At 38.4% G+C, this 11,657-nt stretch overlaps 1 long non-coding RNA gene across 1 annotated transcript; it reads right to left on the reverse strand.

Annotated features, from left to right (window-relative positions):
• Positions 1-716: 716 nt before the first annotated feature.
• On the reverse strand, positions 717-5,049 carry LOC136631464 (uncharacterized). The gene is made up of 3 exons (XR_010793023.1): positions 4,916-5,049; positions 1,316-1,381; positions 717-1,127 (listed from the first exon to the last, which is right to left on the reverse strand). It is a non-coding gene; the product is annotated as an uncharacterized lncRNA (long non-coding RNA).
• Between the last annotated feature and the right edge of the window lie 6,608 nt (positions 5,050-11,657).

The raw sequence follows: 11,657 nt of genomic DNA on the forward strand, positions 1-11,657 counted from the left end.
AGGCAGAAATCCATGCGCATGAGCAGAAACAGCCCGGTTCAATTGTATGGAATGGATTCTTCAGCCACATCAATTCCTGCAATGAATCTGTTTCGTGTGCATATATCTTGGGCGCTGAACCACAATTTAGACTTTACAGTATTTATACATGTAGCTCCTGTAGACATGACATAAATCAACAAGTACTCAGTAATAAAAATGTAAGGCAATAAAAAACAACTTGAAAGTTAAAATGTTGTCATGCTGAGATAAAGCAAATATCACATGATTCATGATGTTCATTTGCAAACACAGACCTCAAACCAATATTACCAGGGGCAGAAAAATCATTTCTCACACTGTTGTATTAACCTTTACACGTAAAGGATATTGCACCAATGTATTGCTCATATGCCTTGACCTGCCTTTATAAACACAACTTCATGTAAATGATTAAAGCAGGAGTGAAGAATTTACTTAGAATGAGTAGAAAACTAGTACTATAGCTAAACTAGAGAAGGTTAACATATCATATACATATAACAATATAACCTGAGCACTACATGCTACAACAACTAAATATACATCTTCTGGTAAAGAAAAGGGAAGTTTCATTAAACTTCCATTAAGAGCCATAACATATTTGTTCTGTATGTATATATATATATATATATATATATATATATATATATATATATATATATATATATATCAGCCTCAAAAAGGGGTTAAAAGCCAAATCTAATCTGAAAGCATTAAATCATCAAACATTCTTAACTTTTATTTCTTCATTTTTTTATGGCATGTATGTTAATAATCGTCAGTTTAACTAGTCACAGAAAGTATTGTAGTGACCCTGAAGTAAAAAGCAGAATTAGTTTAGAACCAGACACAGTTTCAGGAGACTACAATTAAATAAGTGGGAAAAGGACAGTGCAGTGTATCTTCAGTGACCTTATCAACCTTTCTTCCTGCTGCATCCTGCACCCACTCCTTTCAAGCTTACATTTTAGAGCAAAGTAAATTGCAGTAGAATGTGTCATAGTCTTTAATGCATGACGCCCATGCAAATTTTAGAAGGAGGGGTTTGGGTATGAGGTATTTTTTTTTTCTCAATGGAAACGATGTGACTCAAGATGTGTCATCTTCTGAAAAAAAACACACACATACACATAGTGAGACTTCCATTCCATCAGTGGTGTATATAAACCCCCAATTTGTAGTGGTGTGAGTTCAAATGCTCACACATATATCCACTTAAGTCAGTCACACTCACTTTCTCCCTCTATCAGACACTGGTAATAGGGAATACAAGGACTGCTTTGCTGTTTCCTACCTCAGAGCCGGGGAGCAGGTGAATTAAAGTGGAACTCTGACAAGCCCTGATAAAGTTGGGACATAGCTTGTGTATCCAAGAAAGAGAAATAGGAACAACAAAAAGAGAGAGAACATTACAGAACAGGAAACATCTTACAAAAACAACTTACCGAAGCAACACAAAATATGAAAAGTAAGTATATTGACTTGAAATGTTTGTTTTTAAAACTTCATTTGTGTATATCATGGGACTATGGTTGCTACTATGTTATCAGCTGAAATGCTTTAACTACTGTCAGGACTTCATTGTATGCCTTAGATTTGTCCTACACTTATAAGAGAAGATTTTGAATGTTGTGACTTAGGGCATCATTATGAACTCTTTCACTTGGTACCCAGAGACTCCTCTGGAGAAAGAACTTCAGCAGAAGCTCATTTACAACAAAGCTATGTGAGCTCATAGCGCCGCCTGCTGTCTACAGATGAAATTCCTTCTTGCACTCCTTTTTCAAGACCCCAAAGTTTTTCTTTTATTCATTTTGGAAACTTTGCTATTATGTAAATTGCCCATTAAAAGCTAACATATAACTTGTACTGCCAGTTAAAAACGTACTTAAAAGCTAAATGTAGCAATACCTTAATAGCTTTATAGAAATATAATTTGATGCGCCAAATGATTTTTTTTTAGAGGTATTTAGAATTAATATAAACTATGAAATAACAGCAATACATATTACATACAAGCAACCTTGTTCACAAGTACTGGACTGCAGCTACAAGTAGAAAACATTGTTTTGCATTGGATAATAATGAGTCTTTATTCCAATATTAGGGAATCCTAATCCTAATTAGCGTCCATTTACTAAACATTCCAACATTTTGTAACAGTTCAGTGAGATTTGTAATGTACCGTGCAATGCCCATTATTGCCTGCATAGCTTACATACAGTTCCTGGAATGCATTTAGAACACTTCTGAGTTGTCAGACACTCTGACTGCTAGTGCTGCCTCCCTGACAACATGTACAACTGCTGCTATAACGCATAACTTAATACGTATGCAGTTAACTACTAAACATGATATAAATTATGTAACTGATATGTTTTTATAAGTTACATTGTATTTAGTTCCGAAAGAGAGCACTCGTCTGATCTAACAGCTTTAGGAAATGGTATAAAGTAGCAGCAAACTATTTCATAGGGTAATATACTTTCATTAGTGGAATTAAACTTTAATTGGCTTTAATGATTTTAACTTTCATTAATTATGTTACATCATTATGTTTTCATTAGCAAACGCAGACTGAGATATATGACACTCAATAAACTCTTGCGGCAAAGCATTTCTACTACTTGCTAAACAGCAAATAGAATAAATGTGTCTGGCTAGAACTGAGGCATTTAATATCATAGGGTTGAACACTATAACCGCATTAAGTCAGGGCATAAAGCCACTTGGAAAATAAATATTATGAAGCAACTATACCCACGTGACCCAACCTAGACAGTGCTTAAAAGCAGAATTCTGTAGTTAGATTATGCCTAAAATAAGAAACGTAAAGTTATATATTTTAATGCTAGCAAATGCATTCGTAAAGCCAAGAAGTACAATATTTATAGTATCATACCTTCGCACTATTTATAATATTTTACAGTTATATGAAAATAACAATCTGCAGACAAATGGTTGTTATGTCACATGTATAACACGGCGGACGTTTGCTTACTGTGCTACGCTATTTGCTGTATATTTAGTGCTGCTCTGCACAAATAGTGTCAAGTTTGGTGTTATTACATCTGTATATACAGTAAGTAGCATGTATATACTATACATATGCATAGATTTTAGTAACTTTGTAAATACTTTCCACTACTTATCTTGTACTACTTCTTCTGCTACATTCTGTATTACAGCCAAGAGCTGCATTCATAGTTCTGCTGACTGCTCTTGGAAACAGTCCATATGTTTGTCAACAGGCACATTTGTATAGTCTTAGATGCAGGGACATAGTTATTTGTACCTATATCAGACTACTGTACAGTGTCCGGTTCAAAAAGGACACTTCTTTAATCCACCTTTACTACTAAGCACTAACACTGTTAACAATTAAGTAGTTTGAGAAATACTAAAATGGGTCCACTTTCAATATAAAGATTTATCTTAGCAGCAGCTTATATTGTGCTGTCTAAACCTGCAGGGAAACTATGCAGTCCTGCAGGTTGTGATCTTGTAAGGCCATCTTCATATACTGCCGAAATTCCATAATGCGTACCATACAAGCCATATGGAGGGGATTTAAAAAAATCTCCTTCACATGGTGCGGAAATTGAAAAATACTGCAGATTCTAAATCCACAGCATGTCTACTTAGGATTTATGATGCAGCATTCAACCACTGCAATACAAGGGTTAAATTCCACAGCTGATCCGCAATTTAAAACATGGCCAAATCTGCACCATTTGTCATGTGTGAAGGAGGCCTTAGGGTACCCATACACATTAGGTGGCCAAACCCGCTGATTTGGGCAGGACCAGCTGACCATCTAATGTATATGGTGATGTCCCGACAGAAGATCTCAGGGAAGATACAACATGAATCCAAAAGATTTTGTTTTGGCAGCAACTTATTCTTCTCTCCCCCTTGAGAACATAAATGCTCCGATGAGCGAATATGGATGCATATGGTGGGGAGCGGGGGTCAGGAAGAATAGCTGTTGGCCAAATGAACATTTGGCACCAGCTATTTCAAATGTATGGCCTACATTACTGTGTTTACAAATTAGAATATTCTTTATATCAGATGAAATCCATAGATTCACTTGAAACAATTTGATTTGTTGTCATCATTGTTCACATTATGATGGAAGTGAATCATCATTTTGCAGACCTACAAATGTCCTGTACATAAGATGTCTTCTTCTTTATAGTCTCAGTATAGTAACAATGCAGAGAACTGCAAATATTTAGTTTTAGCTCTCTGTTACTTCTGGTTTCAGCAAGAATGCTACAGAGAAGCTAAGAACACTGTTCTAATATTTTCCTCTAATACGAAGAAAAACCACAAAAATGCCACATGTGAACATACCCTTCGGATATGTTCATACATGACAGACTTACATCTTGTTCCATACCTGAGAAGTTTGTTTCTGCAGCATGTGCTTACAATTTCTACAAGCTGTATTCAAATGTGTAAGATGGCTTTCAGCTGTAAAAACAAAAACAATTCTCCCATTCCGGGGTCGCTAAAAAGCATTTCTTGTATACTACTTGACCCACCCAAGCTGGAGAACTTGCTGCATACTCCAAACTATGCAATCGAAATTAGAGTGACTGTGGCTAAATAAAGGAACACTCAAATGCTAAACATAATATTTGTATCATTTACATAAATTCTAAAGGAAATTAGGTGCCAGGCAAGTTGCACCCACAGTTGTTCCCCAAGTCACTGCTCAGAGAGCAGGTAAAAAGTGCTCCATGGGTATGAACTGAGCATTCCTGGAGCACGACCGCAATCATCGAGCCAATATATTTATTTTTATATGTTAGTCCTTTACTCTTCTAGTCTCTGAGGACAATTCTAAACAACCAATCTGCCTCGTTTACATTAACTCATTACATACCTTCTCATCGAAGATCATAAGCTCGTAATGACGTCCTTTGGAGATGGACAGGAAATTCTCTGTCCAAAAGCAGCAGAGGAGGAGGAGTCCACCTCTGCAAACAGGACTCGCACAGCTGTAGGAGCTGAACGCACACATCCAGTATGTTTGCTTTCACTCACATGTGATCTGCTAGTAGACTTCTTGCAAGCAGAATTCTGGACATTTTATATACTGTAACTATTCTACTTTCATTCAAAAAGTGTTCAAACTTTTTGCATTTTCTAACCTTTTCATTCCAGGATATTACAGATGCAGTATAACTAGTTGACGGCTTGCTTACTGTTATGGCGTACATATGTGTTGCGCCATAACTGGTTTCAGACACTGGTTTGACATTAACATTTTTGTGGAAAACAGTAACAATAAGCCCTTGAGTTTGTTGCAGATTTCAACATTACATGTTTGAGTACTGGGGCAAGTATCTCATAATAGTCTTGTCCATATATATGGCCAATATAATTCTCCAATATAGTTCTGTAAGTATCCCTTCACAACTAGTCTTGCTGTATATCATTAAACTGTGCCATCTGTATTGTATTTCATCCTTCATAGAAGCTTTATTAATGTCCATCCTTTGTTTCATGCATAGATTTTATTTCTTCCTCTGCAGCTTATGTCTTCCTAGGCTGTTGGTTCATTCACATTGTGATGGCCTTGTACGTGAGACGTACAGGTGGTTTACCTTTTGCTTTCTCTTGTTGAGCGCATTGGTTCTATATCTGGTCTTGCTTTTGTCTTATTTACTTGTAGTGTTTGGGTTGCATTCAGAAGACACAGAGGAAGTCTGAACTGTCATTATTTTTCTTCTGTTCTTGATTCCATTAATATCACCACATCATCTTTTAGATCTTCAGGAAAATAATACATAATTGCTATTAGTAACTGTCTGTTTTGAGGTTTAGGATTCTATACCCTTTGGAGTTGGCCCTATATCCAACAAAGATTCCCTTTACTTGTCTGATTTGTAGTTGGTGTGTTTTTCTTCTGTTCCATCTTCCTTATTTGCATATTTCCCAGAGGAGCATGGATGGCCTTATAAGTCTCCTAACTCACCTCCTATGTGTCTTCTCACACACCTTCTAGGAGAGAGGATACCCTTCCTGATCTTCTGGAACATACACAAATGCTCTGCAACCAATTACTCTCACATGTTTTATAACTTGCTTCTCACTGTGCCACAGTTTAAATAGGGTTATCTCCACTATTCTGGATAAGTCTATTTTGTGACTACGGCAGCTGTCCTTGCGGCTTAAGGGGGTTGTTCAGTTGTAAACTATTGATGATCCACGGGGGTTCACTGCCAAGGACCTCCACCAATAAGCTGTTCGCTGGGTTGATGTGCTTGTGCAAAGAGATGATTTCTGCAGGAAGCAGACTGCTCCATTTCCACTGCAGCGGCCTGGCTTGGTATAACAGGCAAAGTTCCCATTCACTTCAATGAAAATTTTGACTGTAATACCAAGCTTGGCCACTGAAGTGTGGACTGAGCTGTCTGCTTCTTGCAGAAATCAGCTCAGCGTACAAGTACACAGGCCTAGCGAACAGCTGATTGAAAAGGCACCTGGGCTGCAGCTGATCTACTATTGAAAGCTTATGTTGTGGATAAGATATCAATAGTTTACAACTAGACAACTCCTTTAACCCCAGTATTTTTCTGGTAGTCCAGAATCTGTCAGCATACATATGATAATTTCATTCAGAGTTCTGCTTTTTCTCTCAGCTACCCCATATTTCTCTGTTGAGTATGGGATTACCATTCGATACTCTAGTCAATGTAGTCTTAAGTAGTTTCTATTTTGTGTCTTGTGAATTCCCCTCTATTATCACTTTGAAAAATAAGTTTTTTTTCTGAAACGTGTCACTTGTCTTTGTTACGTAGTCTTGTAGTTTATTCAACACTTCACTCTTGTTTTCTATTAGTGAAGTGCGTGAGTATCTTGAAGTCATCTGTAAAGGTCACTATACAGTATATCTGTTGTCTCCAGGTCTAGGCAGTTTTATGGGACCACACACATCACTGTGCATTAGTTCATGTGGTTGTGAGCCCTGGTCAGAGTTTCTGTAGGAAGAGTTACCATTGTAGCTGTAGTTTTAATAGAACATTCACATCTAACAGTAATTAGACAAGTGAACATTATAAGATCCTTTGTCAGGTTTCAGTTTTATAGTAACAGTATGATTTCTAGATGTCTGTTGCTTAAAGAGAACCTGTCCGCTTCCAACAGCACCATAAACAAAGTTATAGTGCCGTACCAAGAGGTATTGGTGAGCCGGGTGATGGAATTTTTATACTTAGCTGTTCTCCTGATTTTGCGTTGTCGATCAGTGAAGTCTGCATGTGGCACAAAAATCTTGACTCCTTCTAGATTGCCATGTGCTCATGGCGCACTGAAGAGTCAGATTTTCGTGCCGTGCATTAACTTCATAGGGTGACAGCACAGGATGAGTATAAAAATATGTAAAAAAATGACATGACCCCTTCTCCCGTCACCTGCTGAAACAGCTCTAAAACTTAGCTTACGTTGCTGTTGTGAGGCAACAGGCATTCAGAAACCAGTCACTTGTGGCCAAATAGGTGAATGGTTCTTCCATCATGACAAGACACCTACCTACACAGCGCTGAATGTTAAGCTCTTTTTGATGAAAAACGGTTTGACACCCTCGCTCACCCTCTGTATTCACCCGATCTCGCTCCAACTTTTTTACTAGTGCTTTGAGCAGGGAAGAAGACAACAACATTTTACAACTGACTGTTGTTCATATGAATCAGCCATCACAAAATAGGTGAAAAACTGAACATAATAACATAGTATAAGGCCAAAAAAAGACGTGTCCATCCAGTTCAACCTATTATCCCCCAATGTTGATCCAGAGGAAGGAAAAAAAACTCCAATGGGGTAGAAGCCGAATTTCCCCATTTAAGGGAAAAAAATTCCTTACTGACTCCAATCTGGCAAGTGGAATAATCCCCGCATCACCAACCCTTCTGACGTTATTAATGATTATAACATGTAATATTGTATCACCCAAGATAGTTGTCCTGGCCTCTCTTAAACTCGAATTCACCCTCACAATATTCTCAGGCAGAGAGATCCATAGTCTCACTGCTCTTACAGTAAAGAACCCCCTTATATGTCGGTACTTGTTGAAGTAAAATCACAGGAGCTGAATACAACCTTCCCTAACAAAGTTGGCTGGCATATCGCCTCAGAAGAGTCCTACTGACATTCACCTAGCAACAGAAGCCTGTACTAGTAACACCCCACCTAGCAGAAGAAGATTCCTGTTTCTTTTAAGCACCCCATTGTATGCCCTTATTGTTATTTAACCACCACTAACTCATTTCAGCACTATTTGTGATAGTTCAGGCTTCCTTCCCACATGCTTTTTTTAACCCCCCCCCCCCCAAAAAAAAAAAAAGATACAAAAAAGCCAACATTTTTTAAAACTGGCATGTGTTTTTTTACATGTGTGGTTTTTTGGGTGGTGTTTTTTTGTTCTCACATTTTTAGCATGTGTTTTTCATATCCTATAGAGAAATCTATGCAAAAACACTAAAGAAAAGTGCCAAACCTACAGCCTGCCGAAATTGCAAAAAAAAAATGCCACTGACCCAAAACACACGTTTTAAGTGAAAAAAAGCCACAAGATAAACCAACGGTAATGTGCTTTGGAATTTCCTATTGACCTACAGCTAACATCTACCGACAGCCGTTTTTTGCCTTAAAAACACGGCAAAAAACATGAGGAAAAACACCACTAAGACATGAAGTATTTCCGAAAAACGCTGTGTGTGAAACTACCCTTAGAAACAACTATTTTCTCCCAATCTTTTGGGATGGCTTTATACCACAATCACTTCCAATAAACAACTCGTCTGGTAGAAAGTCCTTGACTATTTACACTTGAGTTTTCTTTTTACTACTCAGTTCTGCTTAATTTTATATGACAGTAAGCAAAACCCTAAAGACTGCACAGCTGGTCTGGGTATTCGCGATCCGCCCACCCTACCACAGTGATTTCACCTGCACTGTGAACTTCTGTATAAAAGCATTCATTATACTAAGAGATTAACTATCACAGTACTCAGTGTAATATAGGATTCTCTTAAAAAGCAAACGCATTTTGCCTATTGCAGCATATTTAGGAGCAGACTTACTGTCTCTACTACTGGAAGAACATGAAGTGTTCCAATAAGATTTTGGTTTGGTTGGAAAAAGAATGGCCCATTCAATGGCACCTCTTTCTAAATGCCATTTTCCTTGCTCTTTACAGTCCACTTTCCATAAAATATTTGACTTCATCCAGCCTCGCCTCCTTGGAAAGCTTGAACATCATCAGTGTTTCCGAATTTCACTTTAGCCTTTCTCTGTCCTTTTTTTCCCTCTTCTACATTGCTTTACCTCTTTTACGGCGTGGAGGAATTGCTATGGAGACATGAGATGTTCTCACATGGCAAAAATTGTTTTTGGACGGCTCAACTCGAATGCAAAACCCATTCACCGGTCAACCCCGCCCTGCCTAATGATGTCCTCATGGGTCTGTTCTAATAGGTTTGTTGAATGACTGCCTGAAAGACATGTCTCTGCCAGTTAAGCTGGCAGAAAGAAATTGATCTTTGCTTTATTGTCAAAAACACAGAAATACCTTTTTACTTACCTACACTAGCCTATTTAAGGTTGTTAGCATTCCTATGTGCGGTCTGAAGGACAGGATTATATGATTATTGAATGTACAGGCCAGGTATATAGTAAGCTTGAAGTAGTCACTAGTACAAGATTAAAAGTATTGTCGAAGGAGTGTTCAAAAGACACACACACTATTAAGTACTAACTTGTAGAAGGGCGAAAGCGCAAACACCAAGCAAAAAGTATGAAGCACGGTTTCTGAATGACAATACATCTCAGTTCAATCCAGTAAAATTTCTTTAAAAGGAATCTGTGAGCTACTTTGAACCCTATAAGCTAAGTTTATGGGCTCAAAGTAACTGTCCCACTGAATTTGGCGATGTTTTATATTGACCACTCCCGCCATTCCCTCTGTGTTAGCCGTCAAGTCTGCTGCTGAACGCTTCCAATGGACTACATAGAATGAGAGAACTACATAGTGCGCTATGTAGTCAGCGGAAAGCATTGCAGTACAAGTGTGGTGTATGAACTGTCCTGTTCTCTGTTGTTATGCATTCCCTTGTGTGTTGGAGTGAACTGTGTCCTGTTCTGCGTGGATTGTTCACCATCTAGGATGCTAGGTCCTTAGGTTCCAGCATGGGACCGTCCCTATCGGGATGATTGCCCCGTATGCAGGCAGGATTCATGCGGAAGTTGTCTCATTAGAGAAGGGATCCACGAGACAATGAGGACTTTTGTCGGTGGGCTTGTGGGCTTAAGTATCTTGGCCAAAATACAAACTAATACCTCGTATATTCTATAGCAATTCTATCTGGTTATGCATGCAGGCATGCTGGTAAGTGTTTTGGGCATTTGTCAGACATTGTGCTATGTTTGCCCTTCAGCTCAGTTGGAGATGTAGTTGAAGCAGGTTGGAACATCTATCCTGGGTGAAAGCTTTTCACTTTCAGTTAAGTGCAGGTTTTCTTTCTTTTTGCTTTTGTTAGTCTTTACACAGTTTCTTTGCAGTGTTTCACTGCAGTGCTCAATGAACCAATCACAGCCATCATGTTGAATGGTTGTGATTGGTTCATCGAGAGCTGCAGTGATTGGCTGAGCAGCGGCGCTCGAAAACCAATCATAGCCAGCAATTTCGTCGAGAAATAGGTGAACAGAGAAGTGGAGCAAACCCACAGTGAATACTGGGACTAAAGGCCGGGGAACTTACCTTGGTCTTAAAGTGCTTAGATTGGATATGGTAGATAACAGGAGGTGCTGCCACCCAGATTAACCCACGATGGTGGGAGGGTAAAATATGCTAAAAAAATTCTGTTGCATAGGTGCCACTCTCCGGAGGTTCCAATAAAGGTACTAGAACAATTAAATGAATATCCAATGTCTTGTTTCATTTAGAATATTGAAATTTAAACGGAAGGGAACTCATAATCTTAAATACTGGGTAACAGAGTCATGAGCTGAAGTAGAGTTGATGTCCAAGAGAGAAATAGAAGCATTTCCCACCCCACCCTGCCAAAAAAAAACCCTGGCAAAAGATCGCTACAAATTCGCACGACTTTATAGCGCCACAAAATCGCGACATCACCCTCGTCAAAATGCAGCAATATCACACAGAACCCAGGTGCGATATCGCTGTGATTTTCTTGTGGTGATATCATTGCCACAGTAAAATTCTCGACAGAGTACACAAATCATCGAGATCTAGGGACAATGAAGAAGACTTCACTCCACACAAGCAATTCACTTTTTTTAAAATCCTTATTCCAGGTTTTTTCTTTGCTGTCTTATTAACCCCCTGCTGTCCACATATACGCCTTTTTACAGCAGTCCCTACGGAGCTCTATTCTGATTCATGTGCCTTCATACCCTTTCTTCTTTTAATTTTGGAGTTTGAAAACTCATTTTTGTTGCGATTATTGTGCTCAGCATTCATTTTGCATGTATTTTTTTTCTAGTTTTATTATTTTCCACTTTTATCAGAAGCTTCTTATTCCTTTTTTAGTTTTTACAACGCAAGAGAGGTGTGAGAAAGTCGTAATGTATGTCTACACTCCCTCTCTCTTCATCCAGTTCGT

The sequence above is a fragment of the Eleutherodactylus coqui genome, chromosome 6 (genome assembly GCF_035609145.1).
Source record: "Eleutherodactylus coqui strain aEleCoq1 chromosome 6, aEleCoq1.hap1, whole genome shotgun sequence".
Taxonomy (NCBI): domain Eukaryota; kingdom Metazoa; phylum Chordata; class Amphibia; order Anura; family Eleutherodactylidae; genus Eleutherodactylus; species Eleutherodactylus coqui.